Genomic DNA, 10083 nt, shown 5'->3' with positions numbered 1-10083 from the left:
ATCCCAAATGAGAATCGGTCCAATGCCCAAATTGCAAACGAGTTGATTGGCTCCTTGCCAAATCCATCAGCATGACATCACAGCCCATGCCACAGAGCATACTAAATCAGAAGGTATCTGCCAGATCAGTACACATAGCTGCTTGCAGCAGGGGGATTCAGTTCAAAACCAAAAGTTGGTGATTTTAAAACCAGCCAGCAGGACAGGCATTAAACAAAGAACATGAAACAGACAAGAATTTTAACAAGTTCCTTACAATGTCATTGAATGTAAAGAGGCGGTGGTTCGATTGTCTCATTGATAATTGCCGTGTATGTGTGGCACGTTACTTGCCATTTATTCCAAGCCCAAATGATGGCCCAGTCTTGCTGCACATGGACACATACTGTTTCATCACCTGAGGAGTTCCAAATGGAATTGAAGATTATGCAATAATATAGCAAACACATCCACTTCTAACCTTTCATCCAGAATGTAAAATAACTCCTGGCTTCTTTTCTTTACTGAACTCCAACCGACAAGTGCAAAATGTTTTCTAAAATTGAGACCATCAACTAGCTGACTCTTCCTTTCGAGTCCAACTGAATTAAATTTCCTCTAGGTTTTCCCCTGCTCTTGCCTGAACGCTTATCCTTTTTGTGTTTTTGTCTCCCATCTTCATTCATGCTCTATCTCTGAGCTCATCTTGTCCACAAGATTAACGCCTGCTCCCTTGACCATATTCCCACGAAACTGCTGACCACATAGCATCCAAACTCCATGGCCATCTTTTCCAGAAGTTCATGTTTCAATCCCTCCATATCCAGCTTTCGTCCTACCACAGAATTGAAACAGCTCTCATCAAAAATTCACAACTGACATAACATATGACTCTGACAAAGGTAAACTATGCATCCTCGTCCCTCTCGACTTGTCTGCAGTTGTTGACCACTCCATCCTCCTGCAACACTTGCCCATTGTCATCCAGTTGGATGGATTGCACTGGCCTAGTTCCATTTCCATCTATATTATTGCAGCCACAAAAAAAAATCTGCAATGGGTTGCAGATCTGCTCTTCACAATTAGATGGTTGACTACACCATCTTTCTCTAACATGCTCTTTAACATCATTCAACTGGATGAGTCTGCACTTGCCTGGTTCTTTTCTCAACTATGCAAGCGTAGCCAGAAAATCAACTGCAATGACTTCTCTTCCTGCTGTTGCACAGTTACCTCTGGTGTCTCTAAAGGAACCATCTTTGACTTTGTTCTACTTCCTATCTACATGCTGTGCACCACAGCATTATCAAAAAGTCAGTTTCCATATATATGATGATGCCGCTTAACTTCAGCTCACCACCACTTCCCTCAATTTCTCCACTGTTTCTAAATTGAGACTGCTTAGCTGACTAGAGGCGCAGAAATTTCCAACTAAATATTTTGAAGACCAAAGCCATTGCCTTTGTCCGTTCTCTCGCTACCGCCTCCATCATTCTCTCTGACAACTCGGAGGCTGAACCAGTCAATTCCACCAGCCTCAGCTCATATGCTGATGAAACTCTCATCCACGCCGTTGTCACCGCTAGAATTAACTATTCTGACACACACCTGGGTAGCCTCCCATAGTTGATCATCCCTAAATGGGAGGTAATCCAAAACTCTGCTGCCCTTGTCCTAACTTGTATTGAATCCTCTACACCCTCACCCATGTGTTCGATGATCTAAAATGGCTTCCATTTAAGCAATTCATTTTGAAAATTCTCATTCTTGTTTCCAAGCTGTCAATGGCTTTGTTTTTCCCACTTTAAGTAACCTCCTTCAGCCAGACAAACAAAAAACAAAGAAAATTACAGCACAGGAACAGGTACAGAGGAGGTTCACCAGGATGTTGCCTGGTATGGAGGGTGCTAGCTATGAAGAAAGGTTGAGTAGGTTAGGATTGTTTTCGTTGGAAAGACGGAGGTTGAGGGGGGACCTGATTGAGGTCTACAAAATTATGAGAGGTCTGCGCCAATCCAGATCCTTTATCTAAACCTGTCGCCTATTTTCCAAGGATCTACTTCCCCATGTTCCCTGCCCATTCATAGGGCATTCAAGGGGCTGGTTTAGCTCACTCAGCTAAATCACTGGCTTTTAAAGCAGGCCAGCAGCACGGTTCGATTCCCGTACCAGCCTCCCCGGACAGGCGCCGGAATGTGGTGACTAGGGGCTTTTCACAGTAACTTCATTGAAGCCTACTCGTGACAATAAGCGATTTTCATTTCATTTCATATATCTGTCTAGATGCATCTTAAATGATGCTATCGTGCCCGCCTCTACCACCTCCGCTGGCAAAGCGTTCCAGGCACCCATCACCCTCTGCGTAAAAAACTTTTCACGCACATCTCTCTTAAACTTTCCCCCTCTCACCTTGAAATCGTGACCCCTTGTAATTGACACCCCCACTCTTGGAAAAAGCTTGTCGCTATCCACCCTGTCCATACCTCTCATAATTTTGTAGACCTCAATCAGGTCCCCCCTCAACCGCCGTCTTTCCAACGAAAACAATCCTAACCTACTCAACCTTTCTTCATAGCTAGCACCCTCCATACCAGGCAACATCCTGGTGAACCTCCTCTGCACCCTCTCCAAGGCATCCACATCCTTCTGGTAATGTGGCGACCAGAACTGCACGCAGTATTCCAAATGTGGCCGAACCAAAGGCCCAAAGAACTGTAACATGACCTGCCGACCCTTGTACTCAATACCCCGTCCGATGAAGGCAAGCATGCTGTATGCCTTCTTGACCACCATCGACCTGTGTTGTCACCTTCAGGGTACAATGGACCTGAACTCCCAGATCTCTCTGCACATCAACTTTCACCAGGACTCTTCCATTGACCGTATAGTCCGCTCTTGAATTAGATCTTCCAAAATGCATTACCTTGCATTTGCCTGGATTGAACTCCATCTGCCATTTCTCTGCCCAACTCTCCAATCTATCTATATTTTGCTGTATTCTACGACAGTCCTCCTCGCTATCTGCAACTCCACCAATCTTAGTATCATCTGCAAACTTGCTAATCAGACCACCTATACCTTCGTCCAGATTATTTATGTATATCACAAACAACAGTGGTCCGAGCACGGATCCCTGTGGAACACCACTAGTCACCTTTCTCCATTTTGAGACACTCCCTTCCACCAGTACTCTCTGTCTCCTGTTGCCCAGCTAGTTCTTTATCCATGTAGCTATTACACCCTGAACCCCATATGACTTCACTTTTTCCATCAACCTGCCATGGGAAACTTTATCAAACGCCTTACTGAAGTCCATGTATATGACATCTACAGCACTTCTCTCATCAATTAACTTTGTCACTTCCTCAAATAATTCTATTAGGTTTGTCAGACATGACCTTCCCTGCACAAAACCATGCTGCCTATCACTGATAAGTCTATTTTCTTCCAAATGTGAATAGATCCTATCCCTCAGTATCTTCTCCAACAGTTTGCCTACCACTGACGTTAAGGTCACAGGCTCTATAATCCCCTGGATTATCCCTGCTACCCTTCTTAAACAAAGGGACAACATTAGCAATTCTCCAGTCCTCCGGGACCTCACCCGTGCTCAAGGATGCTGCAAAGATATCTGTTAAGGCCCCAACTATTTCATCCCTCGCTTCCCTCAGTAACCTGGGATAGATCCCATCCGGACCTGGGGACTTGTCCATCATTATGCCTTTTAGAATACCCAAAACGTCCCCCTTCCTTATGCCGACTTGATCTAGAGTAGTTAAACATCCATCCCTAGCCTCAACATCCGTCATGACCCTCTTCTTGGTGAATACCGATGCAAAGTACTCATTAAGAATCTCACCCATTTCCTCTGACTCCATGCATAAATTCCCTCTTTTGTCTTTGAGTGGGCCAATCCTTTCTCTAGTTACCCTCTAGCTCCTTATATACGAATAAAATGCTTTGGGATTTTCCTTAACCCTGTTAGCCAAAAATATTTCATGACCCATTTTAGCCCTCTTTATTGCGCGTTTGAGATTTGTCCTACTTTCCCGATATTCCTCCAAAACTTAATCAGTTTTAAGTCGCCTAGATCTTATGTATGCTTCCTTTTTCATCTTAGCTAGTCTCACAATTCCACCCGTCATCCATGGTTCCCTAATCTTGCCATTTCTATCCCTCATTTTCACAGGGACATGTCTGTCCTGCACTCTAATCAACCTTTCCTTAAATGACTCCCACATTTCAAATGTGGATTTACCCTTAAACAGCTGCTCCCAATCCACATTCCCTAGCTCCTGCCGAATTTTGTTATACTTGGCCTTTCCCCAATTTAGCACTCTTCCTTTAGGACCACTCTCGTCTTTGTCCATGGGTATTCTAAAACTTACGGAATTGTGATCGCTATTCCCAAAGTAATCACCGACTGAAACTTCAACCACCTGGTCGAGATCATTCCCCAATACCAGGTCCAGTATGGCCCCTTCCAGAGTTGGACTATTTACATACTGCTCTAAAAAACTCTCCTGGATGTTCCTTACAAATTCTGCTCCATCTACGCGTCCAACACTACATGAGACCCATTCAATGTTGGGGAAGTTAAAATCTCCCATCACGACCACCCTATTGCTCCTACATTTTTCTATAATCTGTCTACATATTTGTACCTCTACTTCACACTCGCTTTTGGGAGGCCTGTAGTAAAGTCCCAACAATGTTACTGCACCCTTCCTATTTCGTAGCTCTACCCATATTGCCTCAGTGCTCGAATCCTCCATCGTGCCCTCCTTAATCACAGCTGTGATATCATCTCTGACCAGTAATGCAACTCCTCCACCCCTTTAACCTCCCTCTCTATCCCTCCTGAAGTATCTATACCCTGGGATATTTAGTTGTCAGTCTTGCCCTTCTCTCAACCAAGTCTCAGTAATACTAATAACATCATATTCCTAGGTACTAATCCAAGCCCTCAATTCATCTGCCTTACCTGCTACACTGCTCGCATTAAAACAAATGCACCTCAGACCACCTGTCCCTTGCGTTCATCATCTCTTCCCTGTCTACTCTTCCCCTTAGTCACATTGAGTTTATTATCCAGTACCTTACTGGCTTTAGTTGCTGCCTCTTTACTGACCTCTAACTTTCTAATCTGGTTCCCATCCCCTGCCACAAACCTTCTCAACAGTGTTAGCAAAAACAGCCCCATGGACATTGGTTTCAGTCCTGCCCAGGTGTAGACCATCCGATTTGTAATGGTCCCACCGCCCCCAGAACCGGTTCCAATGTCCCAAAAATCTGAACCCCTCCCTCCTGCGCCATCTCTCAAGCCACGTATTCATTCTGACTATTCTTGAATTTCTACTCTGACTGTCTCGTGGCACTGGTAGCAATCCTGAGATTACTACTTTGAGGTCCTACTTTTTAAACGTATCTCCTAACTCCCTAAATTCTGATTGTAGGACCTAATCCCGCTTTTTACCTATATCGTTGGTACCTATATGCACCATGACAACTGGCTGTTCACCCTCCCCCTTCAGTATGTCCTGCAGCCGATCTGAGACATCCCTGACCCGTGCACCCGGGATGCAACGTGCCATTCGGGAGTCTCGTTTTCGATGACAGAAACACCTGTCTACTCCCCTTACAATTGAATCCCCTATGACTATAGCCCTGCCAGTCTTTTTCCAGCCCTTCTGTGCAGCAGAGCCAGCCACGGTGCCATGAGCCTGGCTACTACTGCCTTCCCCTGGTGAGGCATCTCCCCCAACAGTATCCAAAACGGTATACTTGTTTTGGAGGGAGATGACCGCAGGGGACACCTGCACTGCCTTCCTGCTCTTTCTCTGCCTTTTGGTCACCCACTCCCTGTCTCCCTCACCAATCCTAATCTGCGGTGTGACCAACTCACTGAACGTGCTATCCACGACCTCCTCAGCATCGCGGATGCTCCCAAGTGACTCCATCCGCAGCTCCATCATGCGGTCTAACAGGAGTTGCAGCTGGACACACTTCCCGCACATGAAGGAGTCAGGGGCATCGGCCGCGTCCCTGAACTCCCACATTGAGCATCAGGAGCATAACACAGGTCTGGGATCTCCTGCCATTTTTACGCTTTACCTTAACTGATTACAAATATAATATCAAATAATGAATAAGTGAAAGGAATAAGGATTTTAATTACCAATCACAATACTTACCAACACACGAAGAGTTACATTTCTCCCAGCTACTGCTAATTGGAGCACTTTCCTTACCAGCCAATCAGGTCACTGCTTTGCTGTGATGTCACTCTTCAAGGTAAGTTTTTAAAGTGGTAAACTTACCTTCCCGACAGACCCCTGGCCACTGCTCCCGCCGAAAATCTGAAGGCCGCTTCTCCTGCAAGGTAAGTTTTTAAAGAGGTAAACTTACCTTCCCGACAGACCCCTGGCCACTGCTCCCGCCGAAAATCTGACTGCCGCTTCTCCTGCAAGGTAAGTTTTTAAAGAGGTAAACTTACCTTCCCAACAGACCCCTGGCCACTGCTCCCTTAGGGGTACCTGTGGTCCCTTCATTCTGGTCTCGTGTGTATTCCCAACTTTAATCACTCCATGGTAGCCGTGCCTTTAGCTGCCAAGGTCTGAAAGCGCTAGAATCTCCCTAAACCTCTTCCCATCTCTTTCCTCCTTTAAGACTCTCCTTAAATCTATCTCTTTAATCAAGCTTTTGATCACCGGGCCTAGTATCTCATGAGCTCACTGGTAAATGTTTAATATGCTCTTGTGAAGAATATTGGGACATTTAACTACACAACACTAAATGCACACTACTGTTGAGAAACATTTTGACAGCATGATGCATCTAAAATGAAACTAAACTTTTCTCTCATCAAGATTATAAGTCGAGCTAAATTTCCCTAATTAATTAAGAGATTCTCCCTTAAATTTTGGTATTTGGGCTTTGATTTGCACAGAAAAAATGAAGGTGTCCCACTTGTCATAAATTACCTGAATGCATAAAAGGTTTTCCTGTGTGACGTTCAGATATATTACAGACTATTGCCTCTTACAAGAGACTCTGAATCACAATTTTAACGGTGGTCCAAATCAAAAAACAGATAAATAAAAGTAAGATTATATATATTAAGCATATTTTAAAATAAAGTAGCAAATTGTTGTCTATATTCAATGCTATTATGCATTATTCCACAGTTGACAGGACAGGAAGGATACTTTATTTGATATTAACGGATATGGGAGGCAATTGGATGTTCTTCCTTATCCTAAAGGTCCTCCTGTTGCATCTGCTTGATAATTTCTCAGATAATCTGGCAAAAATAATTCACCATACAGGTGAAAACATCTGTCCTACCAGTCCAAAATAGCACATGCAAAAATCAAAATGCTGTACCACTGGAAGAGGCAAAAGTACTTGCTTAAAGAACAAAGAAAAGTACAGCACAGGAATTGGCCCTTCAGCCCTCCAAGCCTGTGCCGACCATGCTGCCCGTCTAAACTAAAATCTTCAGCACTTCCGGGGTCCTTATCCCTCTATTCCATCCTATTCATGCATTTGTCAAAATTTATCTTAAACATCACTATCGTCCATGCTTCCACCACCTCCTCTGGCAGCGAGTCCAGGCACCCAATACCCTTTGTGTAAAAAGACTTGCCTCGTACATCTCCTCTAAACCTTGCCCCTCGCACCTTAAACCTATGCCCCCTAGTAATTGACCCCTCTACCCTGAGAAAAAGCCTCAGACTATCCACTCTGTCTATGCCCATCATAATTTTGTAGACCTCTATCAGGTCGCCCCTCAACCTTCGTCGTTCCAGTGAGAACAAACCGAGTTTATTCAACCGCTCCTCATAGCTAATGCCCTCCATACCAGGCAACATCCTGGTAAATCTCTTCTGCACCCTCTCTAAAGCCTCCACACATTCTTCTGGAAGTGTGGCAACGAGAATTGAACACTATACTCCAAGTGTGGCCTAACCATACAGCTGCAACATGACTTGCCAATTTTATACTCAGTGCCTCGGCCAATGACGGCAAGCATGCTGTATGCCTTCTTGACTACCTTCTCCACCTGTGTTGCCCCTTTCAGTGACCTGTGGACTGTACACCTAGATCTCTCTGACTGTCAATACTCTTGAGGGTTCTACCATTCTCTGTATATTCCCTGCCTGCATTAGACCTTCCAAAATGCATTAACTCACATTTGTCTGGGTTAAACTCCATCTGCCATCTCTCCACCCAAGTCTCCAAACGATCTAAATCCTGCTGTATCCTCTGACAGTCCTCATTGCTATCCGCAATTCCACCAACATTTGTGTCATCTGCAAACTTACTAATCAGACCAGTTACATTTTCCTCCAAATCATTTATATATACTACTAACAGCAAAGGTCCCAGCACTGATCCCTGCGGAACATCAGAGTGGTCACAGCCCTCCAATTAGAAAAGCACCCTTCCATTGCTACTCTCTGCCTTCTATGACCTAGCCAGTTTTGTATCCATCTTGCCAGCTACCCGATCTCGTGTGACTTCACCTTTTGTACCACTCTGCCATGAGGGACCTTGTCAAAGGCCTTACTGATGTCCATAGACACAACATCCACTGCCCTACCTGCATCAATCATCTTTGTGACCTCCTTGAAAAACTATCAAGTTAGTGAGACACGACCTCCCGTTCACAAAACCATGCTGCCTCTCGCTATTACGTCCATTTGCTTCCAAATGGGCAGAGATCCTGTCTCGAAGAATTCTCTCCAGTAATTTTCCTACCACTGACATAAGGCTCACTGGCCTGTAGTTCCCTGGATTATCCTTGCTACCCTTCTTAAACAAAGGAACAACATTGGCTATTCTCCAGTCCTCCGGGACATCACCTGAAAACAGTGAGGATCCAAAGATTTCTGTCAAGGCCTCAGCAATTTCCTCTCTAGCCTCCTTCAGTATTCTGGGGTAGACCCCATCAGGACCTGGGGACTTATCTACCCTAATATTTTTCAAGACGCCCAACACCTCGTCTTTTTGGACCTCAATGTGACCCAGGCTATCTACACACCCTTCTCCAGACTCAACATCCACCAATTCCTTCTCTTTGGTGAATACTGATGCAAAGTATTCATTTAGTACCTCGCCCATTTCCTCTGGTTCCACACAGAGTTTCCCTTGCCTGTCCTTCAGTGGGCCCACCCTTTCCCTGGCTACCCTCTTGCTTTTTATGTACGTATAAAAAGCCTTGGGATTTTCCTTAACCTTATTTGCCAATGACTTTTCGTGACTCTTTTTAGCCCTCCTGACTCCTTGCTTAAGTTCCTTCCTACTTTCCTTATATTCCACACAGGCTTCGTCTGTTTTCAAACTTCTAGCCCTGACAAATGCCTCCTTTTCTTTTTGACGAGGCCTACAATATCTCTCGTTATCCAAGGTTCCTGAAATTTGCCGTATTTATCCTTCTTCCGCACAGAAACATGCCGGTCCTGAATTCCTTTCAACTGACACTTGAAAGCCTCCCACATGTCAGATGTTGATTTACCCTCAAACACCCGCCCCCAATCTAGGTTCTTCAGTTCCTGCCTAATATTGTTATAATTAGCCTTCCCCCAATTTAGCACATTCACCCTTGGACCACACTTATCCTTGTCCACCAGCACTTTAAAACTTACTGAATTGTGGTCACTGTTCCTGAAATGCTCCCCTACTGAAACTTCTACCACCTGGCCGGGCTCATTCCCCAATACCAGGTCCAGTATAGCCCCTTCCCTAGTTGGACTATCTACATATTGTTTTATGAAGCCCACTGGATGTTCCTTACAATCTCTGCCCCGTCCAAGCCCCAGCACTAAGTGAGTTCCAGTCAATATTGGGGAAGTTAAAGTCTCCCATCACAACAACTGATGCACGATCAATTGCACAAAGACTAAGGTTGGGTACAACTGTGACTTTATTGCAGTCAGATGCGTGGCCTCCTGCTGCAGCTAGCGAAATGGCAGATCAATGGAGGACACGCATATTTATACAGCTCCTACTGGGTGGAGCCATCTGGCAGGGGCTACCGGCGAACCTGTAGTACAGGTCCTACCTTAACATCCCCGAATACAGGTGTACAGTGGTTCACCA

Source organism: Scyliorhinus canicula, chromosome 10, assembly GCF_902713615.1.
Source record: "Scyliorhinus canicula chromosome 10, sScyCan1.1, whole genome shotgun sequence".
NCBI classification, from domain to species: domain Eukaryota; kingdom Metazoa; phylum Chordata; class Chondrichthyes; order Carcharhiniformes; family Scyliorhinidae; genus Scyliorhinus; species Scyliorhinus canicula.
The sequence above is the reverse complement of the archived record's forward strand: the minus strand, read 5'-3'. Positions refer to the sequence as shown.